The following is a 26,676-nucleotide window of genomic DNA, read 5'->3' as shown; positions in this document are numbered from 1 at the left end:
TCTGTTTTGGTCGCTTGTATTTCTATACAAATTCTTTATTGTATTTTACTTGGAAGATATTTAGATGCAAGAAATCGAATTTCTCTTTACATATGGCCACTGCACAAACACTTCAAAATATATCTAGAAGATAACACTATAAGAGTTTTCCACAAATCCCAGTTTTCTAATGTTTTCTTTTGATTAGGATCTATGAAATCAAGTTATACAATCCTCAGAAAGTGAGTAATGAAGAGCAGGCATCTTGAAATTAAAAAGAATATTTACAATGTCTTTAATTGCATTTATCATTATGTTGAAACTTCAGTAAAACATTTTGTCTTCAAAATTTTAAGACTCTTTTCAAATATAAGTCCTTAAACTGTTCTTTGTGGATCCTACAAGAAGCAAACAAAGCAAGTTTCATCTTCTTTGGAGTGACTTTTCTTTTCACACTTTAAACAGCAGAGAAAAAAAAAAACTGCAGAAAAGTACCTTGCTAAAAGTATGAGCAGAAAGCTTTTACAGCTGGAAACAAAATGAGTACAAGTTTGGGTTTTTAGATGACCTCAAAGAGGTCAAATTTATTTTGTAGAAGCATGAGTGGATTAATGAAAAAGGAGTTCTTTCTTTTAACAGGTTTTCACCAAATGGTTTCCCAAATGCTACATGAGCATCACTAAATGCATGGCACCAGCAGTAGTGATGGCCACTTTAGGATAAGGTATACCTTGGTTTTTTCCCTACACTTCTTTTTAATTACAAGTGTGATAACTCAAATATTTTAGCATGAAAAGGCACACAGGCATCACCTTCCTCTCTTAAACACATAGGGACATAGACCTACAAAATTTAGATTGTGAGTTAAATAGAATGAGAAATCAGAAACACTAAGCTTATTAGTACAGTGTGAGTTTTAGCTACTTAAAATGATCAAAGCATTTACTTCCCATATTAGGGGAAAGAAGTTTCAGGAAACAGGCTTCAGCTATTAATTATAATGCCAGACCAGCAATACAAAACTAAAAGGACAGGAGAGACCTGCACCTCTTCATTTTGACTTCCAATATCTGTGAAGATTGAAATTAGATGACCTCTTTCAAATGAAAAAAAACTCTTCTCTTTTGGGTCTATTTTGCTCATTAAATTTTTCTCATAAGATACCATTTGTGAATTTCTTTATTTAGCAAATATTGGTTGTTGGCTGCCATAAATGTTCAAAGAAATTCTTTTCATGTGAGGCTTTATTTTCCACTTGAATATATTTAGATAATCCTTCTAGGAATCCCACAAAGACCCTAAATGGACATATCAAAGATATAAATCTTCCTTTTGTCTAACTGAGTGAATATGCTGACCACAAACAAATCATATTCTGTCAATCTATTAACTTGATAGAAAGAATAATATTTTTTGAGAAATACTTCCAAAAAGTGAATGACTTTTAAAATTCTGTCTCTGACCTCATTACATGAAAACAGGATATATTTCTCTGAGAGATGTATATGGATTTTATCTTACTCCCCTGGTAATCATTCAGAATTACAATTTGCACTACCCACAGAAATGTAAACAGTGGAAAGCTTTGCTGCTCACAAAAGCAAGAATGTAAAGTTTGACAATTTATCCCTTCCTAACTTGAAAAACACCTGGACTATGACTTAGCAAGAGTTGCTTTTAAATGCTCAATATCTGAGACATCCTACAGTAGAAAAGGTAGAACAGAGTCAGCTGTTAACAGACTTATAGAGTGAAACCAGTTGCATGACTTGGAGAAACAAGAAAGATGGATGAGTAATGACTTATTTTGGATGTCAAACTGGTAGAGAAAAGCAGAAGTAAAACCAGAAGATTCTGGTGTTAGTGGTGGTGGTGAAAGCAACAATGGGTATCAGCTGAGATGTAAATGAAAGATGCCATAAAGAAATGCTTTAGATTTGAATACTGTACTCATTTTACTTTACTAAATTGACTCAAATGTTGAGATTTTTGCCTTTTGAAGAAAACCATAATAATAACAACAATTTGCCTTCAAGGAGAGGAAAGCACCGCCATCAAAATAAACACTCTTGTTACAGAAATTATTGATTATAATAGCTTTGTTTAAATATTTGTCTAAATATATAATAATAATAATTATTGATTATAATAGCTTTGGCTGAAATGCCTTCTTACTCAGGACTGACTGATCAATAAATGTACCCAAACCATGCTAGTTCCCTTCTTTCACTACTAAATTATTCATTTCAGACATCATGTTCATTACAGAAGTTCTAATTTTTATAAAAGCCTTCCCTAGGACATTATCTGCATTGCAGAATACTCCTCTGGTAACCATGTGGTTTAGTTATTTTTATATTCTACATAGTCTAAGTATTTTCTCACACAAACATTGCAATTACTTTATTTATTTTCTGTTTATTTGTTTGGGGTTTTTTTTTCAGTTTCCACATATTTAGATAATGCTTTAAGAATATGAATTAATTACCCTTTCAGATCTCATTAAAATCCTTGTTGTGCCCAGTTTATATGCCAATAGTGATTCTGTGGATAATATTTGTAATGATTTACTAAGCATCCAAATACTTATGTGCTGCTGTAAATCTAGTTATTTTTCATGTACTGCTGTTTTAGTCAATGGATTAAAGACATATTTAATCCACTAACACCAGAAACAAAACACATTCATAATTATAGCCAGGGTTTCATGAACTCACCACAAAAACAGAAAAGGAGGCTGCTATTCAAGGGGAACCACCAGCAGTACATGGGTACTGTGGTTGATGATGGTCAGTAAATGCTAAATTGAGTCATAGTCCCGACTCAGGTCATAAACAGATTTTGCTAAAAACAAAAATATTCCAAGAATAAAACACAGCTTTAACAGGGACACTATAACATCACTTCATGCCAGGATAGTTTTTCAGAGGCCTGCTGGCTGAGGAAGGCAGTTAAGACTTTACAGCAACTGAAAGAGATCTCAGAAGTGCTGATGGTTAATGACAGAATCAGAATATCATGAGTTGGAAGGGATCCACAAGTATCATCAATGTCTAATACCTGGCCCTGCACAGGACAGCCTCAAGAATTACACCAAGTACCTGAGAGCATTGTCCAAATGCTTCTTGAACTGTGTCAGACTTGATGCCTTGACCACTTCCTTGAGGAGAGGAGCCCAAGTTCCAGTGCCCAAGCAGGAGATCAGGATAGATATATATATGTATTTATATATATGTAATAGATCAAGAAAATATAAATAAGCCTAAATAGATGTGAAGATAGTAAAAAGTAAAAAAAATAAAACAGTGGTAAGAGCTTGGATACCTGTCTGGTCAATCTCTGACCCAAAAAAGAGAGAGATACCCTTACCTTGGAGCATGTCTGATGAACCATGGAATGTCAGCCCACTGTGGTTGGCAAAAAAGTTATGACATTAATTAATAAAAGAGAAAATCAGAATTTTAATACTGTCTTTTTCTCCAGTTCAGATGTCAAGCATGCTGATTTTTTTTGGATGGTTTTGCTGCTTTTCAAACAATTTATCAAGGCACAAAATGATCACCAAAGAAAAGTGAATTTCATTGATGGAAGAAAAAATAATATTAAGGTTACAGATATGTAAAAGATATATAACAAATTTGAAATTAATTGCATATAAGATGTGAAAGAATAGAATTTTTATTTTTTACCTCATAGATAAAAGATTTATTTGCATGAAAATTCAACATTGCAGCTTCCTTCTGAATAAAGAAGAGTAGCATTACAACTTTTAGAAAAAAGTCTTTGAGACTCTCAGAATCAGTAAGCTATTGTTACACAAGCAATTCAATTAATCTTTTGAGATTTAATAACTATCTTCTGCAATGATCATAACTTTGAGCGAGGAAGACAGAAAGTGTTTAATTTTATTGCAGTATTTACACTCTGTTTCAGTCTGCTTCCCCATTAATTTATAACCTATATGTTCAAGACAGAGAAAATGGAAGCAAACTCAATTATAAACTATGCAGCACAAGGCATATTTTGGTTTTTATTTATTCTGGTCTAATTCCAAATATAGAAATTGGGTTTTATATTCTTAAATATAATACACTAACCATTTAGGGCCAGAAAAAATCTGTTTTGTGCAAAGACAGGAACTAGACTTAGTCCTCTATTTCAACTACAGTTCTTTATGGAAACTGTTTCAAGATCAGCAACCCAAGAAATCAGCTTGAAGAGAACCCACGTGTGAAAAGTATTCTCTGCAAGTCCTCAATACACAGGAAGAGCGGTTTTATTAGAGACAAAGGTGGACTTTGCAGTAGTTCTGGCTCATTCTCCAGCAGAAAAGATGAAAAAATTCTTCTTACCTGTAACCACCTATAGTTAGTGACCAGTTCATACTGGTCATGTACCTGACCCATACTGGTCATCATCTACCCTAGAGTCAACAATCTTCTACTTGTCTGGGATGTATTTTTTCTCAGAACTACTCATGTAGAATGACTGCAATTACTAAAGAAAAGTTACATTGCAGTCGCAATACTGATCACAGCTTCCTATGAAGCACTTTGCCTTTCCATGTCTCCTGCTGTGCCTTCTGCCCTTCGCCTCTTGCTTAACTTGTGTCTCCCAAACCACAGTACTCCTCTACTCTTTCACTCTTCAGCCTTCACTTTCCCAGGGTCCTCTGTCCAGAGGTAAAATGGTGCTGATTTCTGACAAACCACTTTTGCCAAAAGGTTGTCTCAACCAGACAAATCCACTTATCCATCCTCATTGAACACGAGGCACTCCTGCAAGCAAATGGAGCAGAATCACAGGACAAAAGCATCTCACAGACTGTCAGTCACCTTTGAGGTAGCCTTTTGACAAACCTTACTCTTGACAAATATCACAATTTCAACAAGAGCCTCTGTGCTGCACAGAGACTTCTGGAACAGAAGTATCAGTATCTCTCATCCCCAGAATGGTTGTGGGGAAGATGAGAAGGAAGGCTGACAAGAAGAACTGATAATTCATTCAGACAGGGGAAAAGCTCAAAAGGTTTGAATTCAGTAAAATATTTGAAAAACAGTCCCTACATACTGCTCTGTGCAGCTGTGAGCTGGAACAGACGGTCCAAAGTATGATGCACTCATCAACTCCTTTCTGAGAGCAGCAATATCAGGCAGTTCTGTGAGAGATTATCAATAAAGCCCTTTGATGTTATGTCTCTTGCCAGCAGTTCACTTAAGTGACTCACTTTCATTCCAAATATGCACTAAGGGTTAGATTAGAATTAGATGTAGATACAAGAAATTACAGCAATGATTTTTTGAGTGTCTGCCAAAAAAGAAATAACTGTAACTCAGAGAGGAGACAACAAAAAGGAATATGAAGTAAGTATTGCTCTCTGTATTTTGTAGTAGAAAAAATGGGAGGTGTGAAAAAACATGGGGTAGCTTCAAAACAAAACAAAAAAAAAATTAGATGTTTCATGAAGCAGCATGTGTTGCACAATGGAGCTCAATTCAGTTTTAGAAGTTGGAAGGCATTCAAAGAGCAAATAGACAAATCAACAGAATGTTTATCTGGGAAAGGGTGTTTAGGACAAGGGTATCCCCTCCAGCTCCAAATGCCTTGGAGGCAAGAGGCTATTCTATGAGCATCACTGTGTGCTTTGCTTGACTTTACAGCCTTCCCTAAACTTCCTGAACAGTTTGTTGCTACAAGAAACAGAATAACCCAGAAGAAAGTAACTGATCCCATGTGCGGCTCTCATGCTTTGAAATTCAATGTAATGAAGTTACTATGTTTTACAGTAACAACCTTCTCATGCCGCAAACAAATGCCCCAAGTAGTTAGTAGCTCCTGGCCTTTTTATATCTCATTGGCTCAAAGGACATTTTGAAGCACAGTGAGAAAATCACCAGTCCGATTATCTGAGTTTATATAAGTTATGTAAAATCAGAGTTGACTTGGCTTCTTCATGAGACTGATGATTTACATTTCACTTCAGAGCTATGCTGGTACCCAGTTTGCAAAGAAGAGAAATTCAAGACATCTTGTACATAATCTCAGCTGAAGAATGATCTGAAAAATACAAAAATAATAATCCTGCAATCTAAAGGAAGGTAAAGGTATCAAATAAGATCACAAGATGATATAGTCTTTATCACTAGGAAGAATATATAATCTCCTACCATAGCAACTACAAGTCTAATACAGTCCAAATTATTTCAGTACCATTGCTACTACAAAAACAAAGACAAAGTGTAGCAAGGAAATCTGAGTTTTGCCAATTTTGCTAAAGTTGTCTTTTCCCCATGAAAATTCTTCAAACCTCTTGGCAAAGAGCAAAAAGCCCTCCCAAAGAATTTCAAATGCTTCATACAGGAGGGACTGGCAATCCCCCAAAAGCAGGCTTACTTCAATTGCACAGGCTATCTTTACTTCTTAGAGCAAGAAATCCAGCCTAAAATCTCCAGACTTTGTAGAAATCAAAGGGGCACTGAATACCAGGGGGGAGCAACCCCAGCTGAATGGAAAACAAAAGACACTGCACTTTGCCTCCTCAGCTAAGGACAGAGAAATCTTGCTTTTCTCATTTACTGTTGACTTCTTTTAGAAGTTTCCTAAGTTTTCTCAGCTGGTTTTGTGAGCAGACAGTCCTTACAGACTTTGTGCTACATCATGAGAGCAGATAAGAGAACCAAAACGGACAGAAAAGTGAGGCAAATCTTCAGTGCTAAATTTCGAGCACGCTATTTTACTTTATCAAGTTTGCCAAATCTTGGTGCTCCTGCATAGATACAGAATAAAACAGTGCAATGGCAGTAAAGGTGACTGCGTGTGAAGCTTTGGGTCCCCTCAAAAGTTGATGAGACTATCAGTTCCTCTAAAGCATCAATTATCAATCTTAGTGTTCTTTAAAGATTCATCTAAATAATATATTCTGCCATTTAATATTACATTTAATTTTGTGATCAAATTACATAAAGCATACATCAAATCACACTGTTAGCTGATTCTTCATTGACTTACGTACACATTTTTCTGTCTAAATTCCTGTTCATACTGTAGCTTAAATAATATATTTTAATTTAAGGGTGCATAGAATTTTGTTTTGCAAATTTTAGTCATGAAGACGTGTGTTTTGTTGATCCATTTTATTTTTAAGACTACACCTTAAAGGATATGTTACACCTTACCTGTTGACATTTTACAAACCTTTATTTAGCAGAATGCATATTTCAGGATCTGGATGTCTTGTTTTCTTGATGAGCTGCATATCTTAGCAGCCGAGCTTAATTCTCCAGACTTCCAGCACAGTCTCCTGGACTTGGCCATGTAAACGCATGCTCCAGATTAAATTATGTGTAGTTTAGGTGAAGACAGACTTTGTAAAGCAAGACTGAGCTGAAAATTTAAATGCTATGTCATAAATTCATAAGTCCCAAAATGGTTCTCATTACAGCAGTTTAATTTTGCTCATTAGAAATGGATTCCACCATCCATAAACCTATACAACAAACAGAGATTTTAATTTTTGATGTTTTTTTTTCTTCTTTAATTTGTGGATGAGAATTTGTCTATTGGTGAAGATGCTTTTTGCTCAGGGAACACATGATGTAGACCAACATGGTAAGAACAGCTACTAATACTTCACTTCCATGTGGCATACAACTGGAAATCTGCTCTTCCTCACCCATACCTTTGTTTCTACGTAACAAACTAAAGCCTTTTCCTGAAACATGGAAAACAAAAAAATCTGAAATTGTTGTGCATTAACACCCCATACTCATCAAAAAGGACATTACCTCTGATTCTGATCCAGCCTCTTCCCCGGACAAACTTATGTCTTCCTGTTTGTAAGTAAATTATGAAGAATCACTGCAATAGGAAACAGTGATTTCAAATGATGGTATCAGTAGGTTGTAGGCACAGCAGTGGAACTACCAAATTTCTGTAGTTTATTCATTTGCTAAAATCTTGATTCATAGCATTTAAGGGATACTTTCTACACTGTTCTATATAACTGGTAAAAAAATTAATTTCTTAGAGCAAAGAGAAATGGCCTAATAGAAACAAGAACAAGCAAACACCAAGAGAAAAGAAAGATATACCAAGAAGAAAATCCTCACTGTGTCATCAGTCTCCTTGGTATACCTGATCTAATAAATAACTTTTAGAGTAAGGAACAGCTTCCACCTTCGAAGGAAGTCTGCAAGGCCTCAATTGGTGCTCCTTGAGATCAGAGAAAAGGCTCTTACTGACTTCTATATTTTGGAGTACCTGTGATTTTCTTTTCATGTTCTAAAGGAAGAGCCAGGAAATCTCTCTGCTTTTACCTTAACACTGGGACCAGATATCATCTAATGAGGACAGCACTTCTTTTCTTTTTGTGCTAGTACTATGCCATGTACAATAGCGTAATTTAGAAAGAAAGCAAACTGAAGAATAACACCTTGCTTATTCTTCCAGCATGCTCCAAATAATCCTTGCTCAAGCCCAATCCTTCCTTTCCTCAGAACCCCTGCAAGTGACTGCAGCTGTTTTGTGCATTTGTCAGAGAACAGAGTTACACAAGTCTATATAGTGCACATTTAACTGGAACTGAATTTGGCTATATGACACTCACAGGGGCTCATTCATATTTTGTAGTTGTTCATATGATTTGAAGCGGGCCCTGGTAAATTTGTCAAGACAAAATCCTTAAAAAAAAAAAAAAAAAAAAAGGCACTTTTACATAAATCAAGCAGATATCTGCATCACAACACAGTTCTAGTTTCTAATTCTACTAAATTCATCCTATTAATCTTTAGATAAAATTGATTACCGTTTTTTACTTTTGTGCAATAACGCTTCTGAGCAACAGCATTTTCAAAACTGCTGAATTTTTACCAAGTTCCACTCCACCCCCAAATTCTCATAATTTTAGAACATAAGAGAATAATTTATGGAAAAAATTGTGAGGAAAATCACAACAAAAGATTACCCAAACAAAGCTTCTGTATATTGATATTTTCCTTTTAAACTAAAGGTACATTGAAATGTATTGTAGAAATCTGAAAAGAAAAATTAAATTACAAGTATTTTGAAACATTGTCCATTTTTTTATGGTCATATCTTCAAAACATATCCAATCTTTAAAGTGTCAGATTTCCCTCCATTTTCAGCCCCCAATTTGTTTTGTGCTTCAAAGATAAGCTTCAAGAAATGGATGATAACTTCTTGTACCAGTGTAAAAATCACACAGGCAAAGAGCAGGCAGATGACATCACAACTTATATCTTTTTTTGGTGTTATTTTTAATTAGGTGACGCTTAGATGATGAAGTAGCACCATTTTATTAATTAGGCTTATATATCTTTCTCTAAATTATTTGTCTGCACATTGAGAGGGCTATTAAGTCTTTTCAACAGCCCATCCCATCATTATATGCTGAGGGGAGAAAGAGAGAAAGCCTTCCCGAAAGCAGAAATTGGATGACGATATATTAAATGTAAATGGAATTCCATTTTTGGCATGTAGTCAGTGATGTATGAGCTCAGAACCCAACTCATACTGCATGAAAATAGGAATGGCTGGAAATAAGCTGCACTACCAAATGGAAAATCTCAGAAGAAAGCACCACTATTGCTCAGCTCAGCTGATTTACATCAGGAAGAAAACATCTCTTCCTTTAGCAACTTGCATCTATTTTGCTCAGTCTAACAGTATGTATTAAATATTTTTACCTTGGTGCCATAATCACTTGAAATATAAAATGTGAATGATAAAACAATAAAAGGAAATGAAAAAACTAAAGCCAAAATAGGAGCCTATCTCATTTGAATAAATCAAACCACCAAATGGAAATAAAAGTATGCTTACTGGCTAGATGTGTATTGAGGTATCTCAAATAACATAGGCTCAATTTTAAAAAAAACTGTAAGGATAACCTATCTTGGTTGGAAAATTATAACCTAGATTTTGACCTTCAATTACTCAGTCTGAATAATTCGTGTGTCCATATTTATTGTAATTTTTTTCTAAGTGGGCTCAATGAATAAAGATTATTTTAAACCTTTAGTCAAAAGAATACTCATATTTCTTTATAAAAATACTCTGCACTAAGACTTCCTTTTTACTATTTCTCATTTTACTCAATGAAAACTAATGATAATACCCAGTTTTTTCTTTAAAGTTACAAAATACAACCTATAATGAATCCTCTTGGCTGTTCTATATTTGACTATACCTACATTTATCCTTATTTCAATACAAAGCTTGAAGGTCCAGACAGGAACCTCCCTTGAGTTAATTTTAAACTGAATTGCTGTTTTGGATTTTCAGTATAAAATTGACAGTTTCACTCATCTTCAGAAGCCAAAGTTGAGAATTTATTTTATCCCCTCTAGAAAAATTCTTCATTTCAATGACATTTATTTTTCTGGTTGCAGTCATAGCTCTCAAATGAGATTCACTATTCCAGGCAATTGAAACTTTGCTGCACACTAACCTGTACTAGAGTGGCTGCAAAACACATTTTCTATTTGAAGGAGCAGAATTTAAAATACGTGTACATTTAATCATATATATCACATGACTCAATACTTCCCCAAGATTCTACTAGAATCTAATCTCTAATGAAGTTTATGACCTTTGTATTTCTCTGTCATAAGTCATAAAATCTTATTTTTATGACTATCATTTTGAATTATATCATGACCTTTAATAGAGGACATTGAGAAGTCACATGTCCCTTGAATAGGTGTGAGTTATTAGTTTATTTTAGCTCCTGGGGGATGCAGAACGTATCAAAATTCTGAGGTGATGTAGGATATATATCCCTGTGCAGTTTTCCAACAGGCAGATCATCACTTCCTGGCACTTGCAGTAATCAGTGACTTGAAGCATCAGTAATTGCTTAGTATGCAGAAGACCTAATATAAGAGGAGCTAAAAGACAGCAAGGGCAGCTAATCTAAACATGAAAGTGCAAGTGAGATTTTTTTTTTAAATGTTTTCTAGGGTTTTACAAGGGTTAGTTGTCATCTGACATGATTTTCAAATTAAGTGATCAGTTTCTCTGTTGAGAATACCTCAGAGGAAGCACCCAATACTTTAAAATTATCTTTTAAAGGAGCAAAAATAAGTATACACATTTCAAAATTCTCTAAATAAAAACAATTGAGGAAGCAGAACCCCAGCTGCACTGAGTGTACTTATATCACTTTATACAATTATTTTCCAGTAGTCATTTTCTATTACACTACTTTTATACGTCAAGGCACTGTGCAAACAAGAGCTTTATTGGAGGGCATCTATTTTAATATTTTTAAAGAGCTCTGATACCTTTTTACACCATCATTTTTGCTATCTGCACAGATTGAGAGCCCGTTTTTCATTCATACATGTTGCTTTCAGTGTCATAAAAATGACTCATGCCAAGTCATCAGAAGTAATAGAAATGTTGTACAGTAAAAAAAGGAATACTAGAAAGAATGTTTATTTCTGGATTCGTACTGCTTAACAGAAAAAAAAAAAAAAACCAACCTTTACCTCATGTAAGAAAGAAAAGAATTCTGTATTTACAATATCTTAAACTGCTTAGGATAAATTTCTAGATGGAGAGTAATAGAAAGTAAATTTGATGAAACTTTGTAAACTCTGTGAAATATTGAGAACAAAATAGACTATAATGGTTATATTCTACTACATACAGGATTATTTAGAAATTAATGTTCAGCTCTGCAAATAATTTACTAAGTAATATGACTAGCAATCTAAGTGACAGATTGGGTCATTCCATCAAATCCTGCACAGGTAAATAAAAATTAAGTATTAAATGCAAGTACTTTGAAACAAAGTATAATCAATCCTAAACTTGGTGAACAGCAGAGATGGAGTCAGATCAGGAAAAATATGAAATAATTAAATAGTAAAAGTTCTGATTTATTTAGAAATTGTCCTTCCATTATCCTGAATAAAAACTTTTATCTGTAAATTATAACATTAAAATAATCTCAACTCAGACAGATTACACTATTATCAGGAAATTATGCATATTCAAAATTTATACTCTATTTGTAGTTGTCACATACTTCATTTCACAAATTTAATAGCTGTAGTTTCTCAGTTTTTGTTTTTCTCTCCCTTTATATAATTTTGCATTTTTTCCCTCAGTTCAGTTCTCTGATCTGTGGCCCATCCCTGCTTTCCTCTCTTCAATAATTAAATTCCCAGCTTCATGACTAAAGCATGACTATGCTTTTCATTAGTGCAAGACGTTTCTTTTTAACTTTGTTTTTGTTGCAGATTCATGAAATGCCTTTTGAATCTTTTCAAGATGACACACACTTGAAGAACAGATTAAAAGCAGAGGAAAATGAACAGTAATGAGCTCATTTCTAGAGAAAAGCTCTCATTAGCATGAAGTCTTTTTGATTTCTCAAGAAAACCCAAACTAGTCTTGTGTGCAGTTCCTGCCCTTGCATTCAGGAAATGTCCTGTTGTTGGGGAGGGGGATAGGAGACGGGGAGGAAGAGAATCTAGTAAGCACCTTTATCACTGAAAACCCAATTTAGAGGTGAATTAGGGGAAACAGTTCTACTAGTTCTTCTGGTTTTCTTTTTTTCCTTCCTGTTTCCAGAATTTGTTTGAAAGAATGGTGTAACAGAGGGTTTCATCAACATTCACAGCAGGACAAAGAAGAGCTAAGTTTCTATTCTGCTACTGGAAAAGTCATGACCTCTCAAAAATTTCATTAGCGTGTTACTTCAGATCAGTCAAGGGTCTAGTGGCTTTGCTCCTTGACTTGGATTCAAGCGTAGTGCCTGCCTGATATAAGTGGATTTTGGGAAGCTCCTTTTTTTCATTTAGATGAGAAATTATATCTAGAATTAAAAAAGCTTTCTAATGAAAGCTGTTTCAAGACACACATTTTTATTATTTGAAGATAAAGAAGTAAGATAAACCAAATAGTATGATGAAATATTTTTCAAGCATAGTTCCCTTGTGGTGAAAGAATCCATCCAGTTTGCCTAGACTATTCTAGATTTGTCTTTCAGTGTATATCTGAAGACATGTATAATCCACAGCCATAATATTTTTATGACAGAGAAAAGTGTTGAATCTTATTTCCCACTCCTTTACATTGGTGAAATCCAGGAACTACCCCAGTTTGGGGAAAAATGTGACTGAAATATCTCTAATTAAATATCAATTTTTCATAAAATAATAATGTATCTTACAAATAGCAATGTGATTTTTTTGCTTACAAGTAAATGAATAATAATAACAATAATATTCTAGAAACAGAATATAAACCAACAAATTTCAACTGTATGTAAAGTTTACTGACTTCAATGAATCTTAAATCAAGTTCTTATATAGGATTATGATTCCTGGCATCATGAGCAAATATGGATCAAAGTACAAACTCATAAAAAGTCAAGATGGTTGGTCTCAAGCTTATGAAAAAGAACCACCATATATTCCTATCAGCTTGCCTGCATAATTACTGTTAAATCACTCATATTATCGCAAAATTAATGCATCACTCATAAAACAGCCACCTAAAACCACTGAAAAATAAATCAAACCACAAGAAAAATAATGTTGACAAATGCACCCTTTCATCTCACCCACCTAGTAGCATATCCAAAACATGCACTAATTTGCACTTTTGCGGTCTATTCTCTGAAATAAATATTGAATCTACCCTAACCCTCTTTTTTGTGTTATCCCAACTCTTAGTGTCTTAAGAGACAGAGTAGAAGTTGATTACCTCGCTCTTATTCTTGTCTATTGTCATATAATTTACTGTTTGTTCATTATTATAGGCTTTTTATAAATATCATTGGATGTATAGTATATGACAAAAATATGTCATTTTTGTTTTCTGAGAATGGCAGTAGCAGACATCTGCAGAACTGACTTTATTAGTCACCGCAAAGTCCTTTTTCACAAAACCAAGTTATTTTTTTATTAACTTTGCTCTCAGTATTTAATCATGCAACTAAATTATGAAAATTAATAGAAGAGAAAATTTATGAAAAGGTCAGTAAGCTAGAAGAAGAAAAAGTGACCTTTGATGCTGGAAATCTTTGGAGATTTCTCCAGCTCTGCATAGATATGCAGTGGTTTACTCCAGATATCATAATTCTAAGTGTGTCGTGGGTTTAAAAAAAAAAAACCAAAAGGCACATACGGATCTTTTATATATCATTGTAAAACTACTGAAGTGAAACACACTGATAACAAGACTAAACTTAATTTTCCAACCGAAGAATTAATTACAAAAAAGAAGTTTAGTGTTTCATGAAATATACTGAATATGATTCTATCATTTTATCAGTCTCCAAGAGAGAGCTTACTTGAGAAAAGAGAATCTACCGGATTTTTTGGTAACGGGTATTTTTACATTGTTATGATTGGAACATGTGTTTAAACAGCTTTCAGAATATTTTTTCAATTTCAACATATCATATAAATAGGGATTGCAGATTAATGACTGACAGTGACAGCACAGCAATCAAATTGTGTTTTATGAAATATTAGGATAAAAAGAGTATTGCTACAGTCTCCTTAAAAACACAGGTGAGTACTTCAAACATCCTACCTCAATCATCCCAAGCTATAGAAAGCAGAATTCAATGCTTCTGATTTAGTCAACCCCTTTTTGGCTTTCAGTAGGTACCTGGAGTTTAGAAAACAAAGCAAGTGTGAATGGAAACTTATGACAACAAAATACTCTTAGGAAGAAAGAACAGTTAAAAAGTTTTGTTCACTTAGAGATGTTCAGGTGACTTATTTGTGAAAAATATAGTAAATCATAGAATTAACTTGCTCTATAATTGTAACAACTAGTACTTCAATTTTTTTCCTTATGGTTTTTAAAGTGTGTATGATCCTGTTGAAGGACAACATGAAAACTCACTAAAGTGGCTGGAATAAAACTAATGGCAGTGCATCTTACATTAACCAAGAGTCCTGACCTAATTGTAAATTTTTTACACAAAATGAATGTGATCTTCAGCTGCCTTCTGTGAATAATTCACACATTCTGCAGGTCTTTCTATGGAAGGATAGGTGTTTCTCTGAAATTAATCTAACATGTAAAATCAGTGAATTTAATTACACAGTAAACAAGCTCTTTCAAAGCCATGTTCAAAACTTCCCCTAAGCAGCACATTTGGTCAGTCTGTCCATGTCAGAACAAGGTCAACAAAGTCAGTAATTTGTGACTGCTCTTTTCTGACTGATGCTTCAGGTTAAAAATAAAACCTGTTTCACCAAAGCTCTGACATGAAGAGTAACCAGACTCAGGCCATGGAAACTGTTAGTTTGCTGACCACTTTCACCACACATTTTTAGTTTACCATATCCCTGAGTCGCTGGTACTGAACATATTTTGAAGTTCATTTGTTGTACTCTGACCGCTCTCTTCCTGTCTATCTTTTCTCAAATCTCTGCTGTTTTTCCTGGTTCAAATTTCCCATGCCTGCATACAGCCTGTTACATTGACATGGCTTATGCTCAGCTCATTAAACTGTTTTTTCCTCTAAAACTCATACAGAAGAAAACTGTTGAAGCTTTAGCTTGGCTGTAACTTCAGTGGGTTTACTACCAAATATTCTAAAAGGATAAATAATTATCTAGTAAAATTGGTTTTGTTTTTTTAAAGGTACAATCTCTTTAGTTGCTGGCTACCTTTCTCCTAATTTTTGTTGATGTTTGTTCTAACTCTGAAGAAAACTGTAGAAGACTCCGTTAAAACTCCCATAAGCATGGTAATCAATTTCACTCAAAATGTATGGATTGTATTTACTTCTAGAGATACTTTGAGAAGCTGGCTATCAGCATTGCAATGCATAATGGCCCCATTCACTACCCAGACTAATTTTATTATTCTGCTTGTATGCTTCTTTTGAAGCCAGTGAATTGAGGAACAGAAAAAAGACAATAGGTAGGCAATTATGCCATGAAAAAAACTGATTATTTTGCCTTCCTCTGAGTCTGGGTTCTTTCTAAGAATGTAAAAAACATTCATAGAAATGAATGGTGGAAAGATAAAGGAAGTGCCATTGGTAAAGTGAGTTCCACTTTAGTCAAGCCTCCTTCCACAGCATTTTCTTGGGCGTCGGATTCCCCATCAATTGGCATGTGAGCCTTGAGAGGCATCTAACCAAAGTGGTGGCAGCAGAATTGAGGCACTTAGTTATAGAATCAGAGAATGGTTTGGGTTGAAAGGGACCTTAAAGATTATCCAGTTCCCACCCCTGCCAAGGACAGAAACATCTTTCACTAGACAAAGTTACTCAGAACTCCTTCCATCCTGGCCTTGAACACTTCCATGGATGGGGCATCCACCACTTCTCTGGGCAACCTGCTCCAGAGCTTCACCACACTCACAGTAAAAAAGTTTATTTCTAGTGTCTAATCTAAACCTACTTTTTAAATATTTGAAACCTTTGTTCCATCAAATATCTACTCTTGTCCCTCCCCATCTATGTTGTAGACTCCCATCAGGTACAGGTATCTGAAACTTGGTACCTAAATGTTTAGTACCTAAATATGAGTGGGGGAATTTTGAAGATTTGACAATGCACATATCAGCTAAGAATTTAATTCCTGCCTCATTTTAAGATATTAACACATATAAACAAGATTCATTGTTGCCATTGACTTCAGTAGCACAAAACATGCACTGAAGTTTAATCAGAAAAATTATTTGAGTGAAACCCCAATATAGTTCAATGGGGGGAACGGTTGTGGGTTTTGGTTTGTTTTTTTTTTTTTTTTTTTTCCCTCTATGTGTGTATTAATTTAGAATGAAAAATTAAAACAACCAGAAAAAAAAAATCTATAGCATCAGACCCCAACAGACCATTTCTTGCTAATTCCACACAACAGTTCCCTCATCAGCCTATGTAGCTGTGGGAGGTTTCTTTTTGCTCTAAGGAAGGGAACATCCCATTTGCAGGGAAAAGCAAATCCCAAGGACCCTATTTTGATGCCAAACCCAGAAACATTCTGCTGAATTCTTCTCCCAGATCTTATGCCAGATGGATATTTTTTCTCCAAGTTTTAAACATCAGACTGCAATCTTTTCTCTTACCAGCAGAGAGCAATGCAATTAAACTCTTTTATAAAAGGCTTTACAAGGCAATTGAGCAAAGTCCTCCAGAATGTCCCAGGTTGTGTTTTCACTTTGCCTTGGCTTCCCACGCTGAATATTTTAATTTTAAAACGCCTATTGATGTAAAGGTTCACACTGTTTATTTCTGTTTTACTGTCCAAAATGCATAGGTACATTCTTAATGTCTGAAAATTTCTCGCTGGAAAATCAAGACAAAACCCTCTTTGCTACCATATTTTTCTTGGTCTCAGTCACCTATCTGGACATAAATGTGGTTAAGGTATGCCTAAAACCCATAAAAAATACTCACATTAATAAATAGTTTTAAAAAGAGTGTCAGAGGTACCTCTTGAAATTATTTAATGGGCAAATTGTAAGGAAATCAACTGAAAGTACATGATAAATGTAATTTGGTTCTTTATATGGCTTTGCTATACTCTCACATTCATCTGTTCAGGCAGAAAATTGCATACATACGAAATTAATCCTCCCTTTTAAAGTGTAACTGCAGGGAAACCTGCACTGAGAACACACAGTAAAGGTTATTTTACAGCACGCAGGTTTATGGGCCACAAGAGCCCAGGCAAAGTTTGTAAAGATTATCCCAATGATAAGGCTCTGTGGTTTTATTTGCTGAAGTCTAGATATATTCAGACACCTAGGAGTTTTTTAGAAAGATAACCAAAGCTCAGAAGAACAGAACAGCCATCTGTCAGATTTAATAAAATCTCACAATACTACAAACTGTATTAGGGTTTAATAATTCATGAAGGAGTAATATGCCCTACTGAGATTATAACCAGTCAAGGCAACACCAAAAAAAACTGGTAAATCTGACAGTGGGAGTTCCCTCTCCTTGACTGTGAGGAAAAAAAAAGTATGAAACAGCTGGAAAATAAATTCAAAGTATGATCAGCACAGAATAAAAGACTCCATAAGCTGATTGGAAATCAGTAGCTTTATCTATTTCTCATCTAATTTGCAACAAGATTTTCATGTGTATGGAAACAGTAAACACTAAGTGATAATTCATTTCTCTGTATCTACACATAGATTCCACAAAGGCAAAAAGAGTAGTCTTATGCCAAAAGTGCTTCCTTACAGTGCTAAAAAAAAAAAAAGAAAAAAAAGAAAAAAAAAATTTTCTCAGCGTTTTTATGGCAAAGAATTTGGTGATTTGGTGTCTTCAGTTCACTGTGTAAGAAAAGTTATTTTCTGTACACCTGTGTATTTGTTGGGTGGGAAGTTTAGATTGCAAGTTCTACCTTGAGTCAAAAGCTCGCAATAAAAGGCACCCCTTGCCTCCTTATTCTGTAGAAAAACAAGTAGCTTGTGCTTTATTGATATCTTCATGGATAGATATTTACATATATACTGCAACAAACACAATTCAAAGTTCACCTGAGAGTTTTTAGTGGTATTGTAATGCGACCAATAAATAGCAAAATGCATCAGGAAACTGATATTATTAGAAAACAGAAAAACCTTTTGCACAAAATACACATTTTCTAGTAGACTGCAGAAATCTGAGGGTGAGTGTTCCTACTGGTACATCACAGGATACATGAAACCACACAGGAAACAATATTCTCTGTCTCTTTGCATTTTCAATTAATTTCTTCATAAGACTCAGGAGAAAGGCTTATAAAGTGAAGACTGCTATCATCAGCTTCTATATCACTCCTTTGCAGCTCACAGAATCTAACTTCCACTTGCAACTAGAAAATAGGTTCTTTTTTTTTTTCCACTAAGGTAGTTATTATAGAGGCAAAATTTCTTCCATATCCCTTTTATCTGTCATGTACTGCTGGCTTTTGTTCTCAAGAAGAAGTCAGAAAGGATCAGATGACTTGGTGCATTAGAAGTTCATAGTGGGGAAAAAAATATTTCATCTTCTTTTACTGAAGAGTGACTTACAAGAAGACAAAATTACCAAAATGCTTATCAGAGTACCTCTATAACAAATGGGAGTAATGGTGTCTGAGAGTTAAAAAGCTTTTGTCATTTGAGAAACTGTGAAGCACAGGAGGGAATGGTGAAACTTTTATTCTTGCAGACTATTTAAAGGTGTAAAAGGTTAAACAAATAATTGAGAGGAAAAAAACCAAGAGTGATTTAAGTAATCCTTTTTGTGGACAAGAAGATGAACCTTTTCTATAAAAGTCCAGTTGTATCTCTCAAATTCCCATAGATCTGTGTCATCCAGCTGTATTCTTCCTTGATAAGATGCTAATTGAATGAAAAGTTTTTTGTTTTACTCCTGTTGCTGGGATACTCACAGTTTCATTCTTTCACACAGAAAGATATTATAGTATGTGTGGGACCTGAGACAACAGCTTAGCCCAAGTCAGGGTTGTTAATAAACCTTTTGAAAACACAGTAATAGCTCCAACTTTAGATACAATGGTGCAGTTAACACATTTTAAAGTGTCATTCCTTTAGGAAATAACACCAATTATTTTTTTTAGACAAAATACTTTAGATTTCAGTTGAGTTGACCATTTTGTCTGTAACATTTACTCTGTGATATCAGATGCAGTAAGAACTAGTTCTAGATTTGGTTGTGTATACACAGGCTTCACATAGAGATGATTAATGACTTCTGTTTATGTGGCATTGCCAAAACTCCACTTTCCTGTGCAGTGCAGCAGCAAAAAAATGATATATTGCAAGGAGTTCAGAGTTCAGAGAATGCCATCTAAATTAATTACCACTTTGGAGGGACTGATTCATCAAAAAAACCTGAAATGATTAAATGTGTACAGCTCTGCCTCAACAAGAACTAGTACAAGAGAATAAATGAACAATCAAACACATACACATTTTAACATCTATAAAGTGATCCCAATTAAAAAGTCAGTGTTTGCATATCTTGACCACATCATGGCATCATAGGTTGTGACATTTGATTATAGGGAGATCTAACTGCAGCCTCAAGGGTAGAACTACGGAAAGAGAAAACATCATCTGAGCATTAAAGATATGATAGGATAGTTCTGACTGGTAGCAACTTGAAGCTGTTCAGCATGAACAGCCAGACAGCACCTGACCATGCTTGCAAAAAGCAGTGGCTCCAGCTGAATTCCAGAACCATTAAGAACAAAACTCTCCCTGCCTCCCCAGAAAGCAGCAGGGTGTATGATTTTAAAAGCCATCTCATTTTCAACATCTTAAAAAACACTTTGTATAACAAGGTAGAAAATTCACCAGCAATTCAATGTGGAAAAGGGCAAAAGCAAAAATATCTCTCACGCTGTATGCCAAAAAAGCACCCAAAGCCCCAAACCTGAGGGAGCTAAAGGTTAAAAAATTTTCTTCAGGTATGAAACACTGCTCAGAACTCAGAAATATGAAAGATAATGAAAACATCTTTGCTACTATATTAAGTGATTTGCTTTCTTACTAAAACAAATTTTCATGTATTCATGCCACGGTTTACTTTAATTAGTCATAAAATACATCTTTTTTTACACTGAAACAATATGATACCTTACACCTTATAAAATTATCAACAACAATGGTAAGAGCTAAATACACACCCAAACATATCCTTTTGGTACCATGGGAAATCATCCATCAACATTCAAGACAATTACATGTTTATCTGATTTGCTGCTTCATTGCATATTTTTTTCCCCTGGTTCAGACACAAAATATTTTTACCTATGTTTATTTAAGTGATCCAGAAAATATCATTCTGTTTTCTTCTCCCAAAATGGCCTAGGCAACTAGTGATTTTGTTTCAGCAAAACATTTAATTTAGAGCAGTAGATTTTATATAGTTTCTGCTTTGTATAGTTTCTGGTTAAACAAATCATTGCATTCAATGTCCATATATTTTCATTTTAAAGGAGCACAAGTTGATAATTTTTTCCTGTTTAACTAATTAATTTAACTTGCTGAAGTTTTATGGTTTGCAGCTTTTTGCATAAAGAAATTTTGTTTGTTTTGAAGAAAGGTCTACTCTCAGTACTATAAAGACACAGGAACAAGAATACTACTATAGCTTTAGAAAGAAACTTGGGTAGTATTTTGAATATTAGAGTTGCAAGATTTGGCTGCCTAGTTACAGAGGTACGCGGTAGCATTAAAATACTTATTTGTGAATGTTATATGAAATTCTTTTAGAGCATAAATTATGTAACTGCAATTGTCTAAAGCAGTATCATGATATCCAGGTGTCCAGCTAGAGAGATCTTTGCTCCAACATATCCCTAATTACATTGCTCGTAATTGTTAAAGCATTACTTAGACAGAAAATAAACTCTGTGTTTCAAATATGCACACATGCATATATGGAATGTTATCTGCTGACAGCAAGAGTTTGAACTTAAAAATCATAAGCAGTAGCTTTTTACTCATTTGCCCATGTTCTCTAAAATGGCTGATAAGAGAAACCTTTTAAACAGCATTCAACCCCTCACCCCTAAAATAATAAAGTTTTGCTTCCCTCTCAAACAATTTTGATGTTTATAGAAAGCAGTCTATTCTATGAATTTCCCTTCTGCATCAATTATCCACTGGAATGAAGCAATCTACTGGAGGGAAAGAAAAGAACACACTTCAGAGTATTCCTCCACCATCTGGTCCTTCATAGAGATGCTGTCAAATCACCTTCACTGAAGTACTGAGATGTTTAGCAAAACTGTCATTTTTTTTTTTAATTTTTGCCTGAGAGTACCATGAGGAAATCACGGAGGGTTCATCAATAGATAACTCATCTCACAAGACTCCTCTGAGTGCATGGGTTTTATTCCTTCCCCACTGCTGAAAATGGCATATTTGTTGAGATCATTGTCCTTGTGACAATTACATGACTGAAACTTTTAATATCATTTAAATGATAACAGTAGTCCTTTGGCTGTGATTCTTTTAAGAATCCAGAATATGGAGAACTGGGCCATGAGAGGCAAAGCAAAAGTTGCTCTTAGAGATTCAGATTACAGAATGTTGTTCTTCTGATGCGTTTCAAAATGGACAGTTAATAAAATGTCTCTCATAAAGGCCAGAGAAAGATTGGGAAGACAGGAAATGTGAGGAAGAACTACTGCTGTCAGTATAAAATTGTGCAGAATGTCTAAGACAAGTCAATATTATACAAAACACTCTGAGACAATATGCTGTAAACTGGAAGAATCAAATAAAATGCAGAACAAACAAGTACAAGGCAAGGAACACCTACAGAACTATTTCAACTGTTTCAACACATTAAATTAGATGAAGCAAATTGCCTATAGCACATGGAACAAAGTGACACTTAGCATTCCATGAGTGTTATCTACCAAGTAACAACAGGATTCCATTAAACAGTCAAATTCATATCTCATTTATAACTCTGTAAATCTGGGGTGAACCTCATAAACCAAATAACCCAAATTATTTTGATTACATTTAATTGAGTCTTAACTGGCCATAAGTATTCAATCAGCAATGATAGACACTTGAAGATATCTGCCAACATACAGCAAGAGTTATAACATATAATAAAGTGATTGAAATGTTACTGAGAAGAGATTTGAGAAGGACACAAATGTACCATGGGCCAAATCCTTTAGTTACTATAACTAAAAAGAAAATTGCACAGGACATTTACTTATTTTGGGGGTTAGCTGTTGTTTTTGGAACTGCACTAACATGGTCATTCTTTAGAAGGCTTGTTGGCAAGTGCATCAGCTTTGACAATAAAATCAACAAAGGACAGGCAGAAGAGGAGTTCAAGGAAATTTTCCCACCCCAAAAATTACTTTCTTACCTTCCCACTCACTTCTAATAGTCAAATACGTCATTCTGCCTTATTCAGTTTTGATTGCCAGTTCTCTTTTCTCTCTAGGTAGGAAAACCCATAAGTGGATTCCAGACCATCACATTCCAGTAACTCACTCATCATTTCTCAGCCTGAATTGGCATTACAGTTCCATTCTTATTTCTGTGACAGAAACTGTAACAAGAATGGGATTGGTAAACCAGGAAGCTGTTATGATGGTGATTGTAATGAAGAAGAAGAAAAAAAAGGCAATTTTCCCTATTCTTATACTCTAAAAATTGCACTTGTGCTCCTGCGATGAAATCAGTGATGTTGGTAAGAAGCAGAAATGTCTCAGAAAATAATTTATGAAAATATCAGACTCCTCTTAAATATAGACACATATGCAACCAAACTGATTTTTAATTAAAATTTTATATCAGAACTCATTAATACAGTCAAAGTGTTAGTAATGTTAAACTTTCTCCGACGAAAATTCGAAGCACAGCATCATCTGTGAAACTGTTGCAATGGAGCAGAAATAGGTTGGGTATTTTTTCCCCAGTGCAATTTTCTGCCTTAGTGAGGAAGCACACATTAAAAGCTGGTTCATAGCATTCCAATATCCTTTGTAATATTGTAAGTCCTTTTAAATCTGATGTGATGCTTCCTATGTCTTTTTTCCAATGTTAGCAGAAATTATTTTCAGCCTAAAAGGTAATTGGATGTTATCTCTGTCCTGTGGCTTTTCACTTGAACTAGTGGCCTAAGACAACATACTAACAAAAATCAACTTGTAAGACAATCAAGAAGGATGTGTAATAAACAACTTCCTTACAAGTTGGACCATCTCATGTAGCATACAGTTTTCTCTGTGTTAATAAGCAATAAACCATTTTCACAGGTGGTTCTTTCTCACTTTTTCATTTTATAGAACGTCATACACTGCAGTTCCTCCCCTGAAACAGTGCAGTGAATCAAATAAAGCATGACTAGATAAGTGTTTTCTAAACTTAAGAAACAGATCATGAACATTTGAATTACCAGCAAAGCAGTTTCATTAATTTATTGTCAAAAGTTAGAAACATCCATTCTCAGGTTTAGCAGCATGAGTGTCAGAGAGCTGTCAGCTGCACTTTGAAAATGCAACTACCCCTTTAGATATCTACAGTATGTTGTGAGACTCATGAAATGTGAGATGTACATAAAAACAAAATATCAGATTCAATTACCACCTTTTAATTATTTACCATAGACAGGATTTTTAGACTTCTCTTGATGGATTCCTAAAAAAAGACCCAAAACAGCAGGATTTGTCAGAGAATCATGGAAAACATGGAGAAGATCAAGCTGCATTGTTCATGATTTGAAACTCTGTGTTCTGAAGATGCCTACAGCATTGATTTTGTGCATGTAACTCTAATTTATGCCTGAATTTTGCTGGGTTTCCTGAATGAAAATCTGTTCTCCGTAGGAGTTTGATCAAATACTTACTTTTGCAACCCATCTCTATGACCCCACAGAAACAGCTAGTATATCATCTAAAAAGGAGTTTGAGCTACTCTTTCCCCGTCTATATAGTTTTGCTGATGATTTCTCAGATGATGGATATAAATATAGCCTGAAGTCTAGATATATCAGACCCCACATCTACATTTCTGCAGGAGGCATTCTATTTCCTACCAAAGATCTAAGGCAGAGACTCTGCAAGTAGAGCCTATACACAATTACTAAAATAAGTGGAAATCTGGGAATAAATTTGGACAGTTTTCATCTGGTGCCATAGGATTAGTTACCAACACTTTTGAAAAACTGCCTAATAAAATCAATATATAGTTATATAAAAATTATATCTGGGATTTACAAAAATACCATCTCACCAAATTAAATATTTGACTCTTCAGTATCACAAGTTGAAAGAAGGTTATTTTTCTGTTCATATTAAAATCATCCATACGATATCTCTTAAAGCTTGCAAAACTCTTATATTAACTACTTGCACATTTGATTTTTTCAATTTCAATGCATTATACTTCTTGCCAAAACAGAAGGGAAAAAAATACAGTGGCTTTCAAAACATTAACTCTGAAAAATACTTAAAAGGTTTTCTATTCTGTCACCTCCCCACATTGCCCTGAACAATTTATTTTGAAAATGGCATCTGTAAGAAGTGTGAGAAAAAAACCAAAACAACAATGGGTTCGAATGGTCTTATTTTGGAAATTATAATTCAGCAGCAGGGAAACTTTGAAACTTTAAAAATTATATTTAAGATGGATGAATACAGTTTTATCCTTTTGTCTTTATTTTCCCTTCTTCAGGTATATTCACCAGAGCATTTTTGAAAGTCTGGACAAAGATTATGTAATATTTCCTTCCAGTATCTATCATAAAAATAAACATTTTTTTTAATCATATATTATGATCTGTTGTGTGTGCATGAAAGTCTTTCAGAATAGATTTTACCTCTCCTGAAGTTACATGTTACCTCTCTTAACCTTAGAAAAGCTATATGCTATGTATCTCAGAACAAATAAGAATATATTACTTTGGAAGTGCAGTAATTAGAAAATTAGTGGTTTTAAACCCAGAGGCACTATAATTAATTACTGTTCTCTACATGTTTGAAAGTTTTATTAATTTTTTTGGTTTAAAGTGAATAAATGCATGGGGTTTACCATTTCAAAGCTGTATGAAAGTATCTTAATTTTTGAATAATTAGTTACCTTACCCAGATATGTTTTCTCAAAGAAAACTTTCTGGGGTAAACATGTTTAGTGCAGATGTATGATAAAAGCAATTTTAATTTAAGGTGTACCTTAAATATTTCAGTAAATATCGAAAGATATTTGAAATCAGGTATACTTCACATGGAACCCATTAATAAATCACTAATATTTTGCAGTTCTTACTTACACAAAAATAATATTTCCATCGCATAATGCTAGTGAAGTTAGTAAGATGCTTATTACATTTGGATTTTATTTTTTTTCTATATTTTTCATTAGACTGTGACTTTCACAGGTTTATAGAAAAACATTAGCCTTGCAGATGCTATCTTGAAACACAGTCTGTATTACAACTAGAGACAAGAAAACAAAATGTATGCCAGAAAGTAGATTTCCCACTCTTCTGTATATGAAGCTATTTGATTTTAATGACTTTCATTAAAAAGACAAAATTTCATTGAATGGAACAAGGAACAAACTGACTAAGATATATTACCAAAAAACTTCTGTATCTTCACAAATGCTGTTTCACACTAATCTGCCAATTTTGTGCTTTGCAATTATTTAAATTTAAAAAAAAAAGTTATAAAAACTGGCTTGGTGAATGAGCTTAAACACTAAAGAGCAGGACATCTATCTCCATGAGGTTTTATGTAGATAAAACAATCTATTTTAATAGATTAAGTATCCTTTTAGACTTGTGAAGAGCTGTGGCATCCTGCCACACCTAAAAACAGGCTGAACAAAGAGGACAAAAATAAGATCATTCATTTGTAATCACTAGAGCTTCTTTCTGAAACAAGATTGACTAAGCTAAAGAGTATTATTTATGCTATTTTTGTAGCTTTGGGTCAGCATTTTCTGGTTATATTACACGCTGTTTAGAGAGATACATAATACACTGTGGAAAATAATTGAACTGTCAGAACCTGTAGCTCCAAAGGATTTTTGACCAATACCAGGTATCAAGATTGCAAATACTGCTCCTCTAATGGAATTTTTTTTCAAGACACTACACAATCAAATAAACACAGGCTTTATTTCTTCTTCTCTCAAGAGAGTTAGAAAATTGAGACATCAGAAATTTAAATCAGATGTCTTTACGGTTCAGACTTTAATTTTAATACTCACCTC

The sequence above is a fragment of the Pyrgilauda ruficollis genome, unplaced genomic scaffold (genome assembly GCF_017590135.1).
Source record: "Pyrgilauda ruficollis isolate IOZ18807 unplaced genomic scaffold, ASM1759013v1 scaffold58, whole genome shotgun sequence".
Lineage (NCBI taxonomy): Eukaryota > Metazoa > Chordata > Aves > Passeriformes > Passeridae > Pyrgilauda > Pyrgilauda ruficollis.
This window is presented reverse-complemented; position numbering follows the sequence as displayed.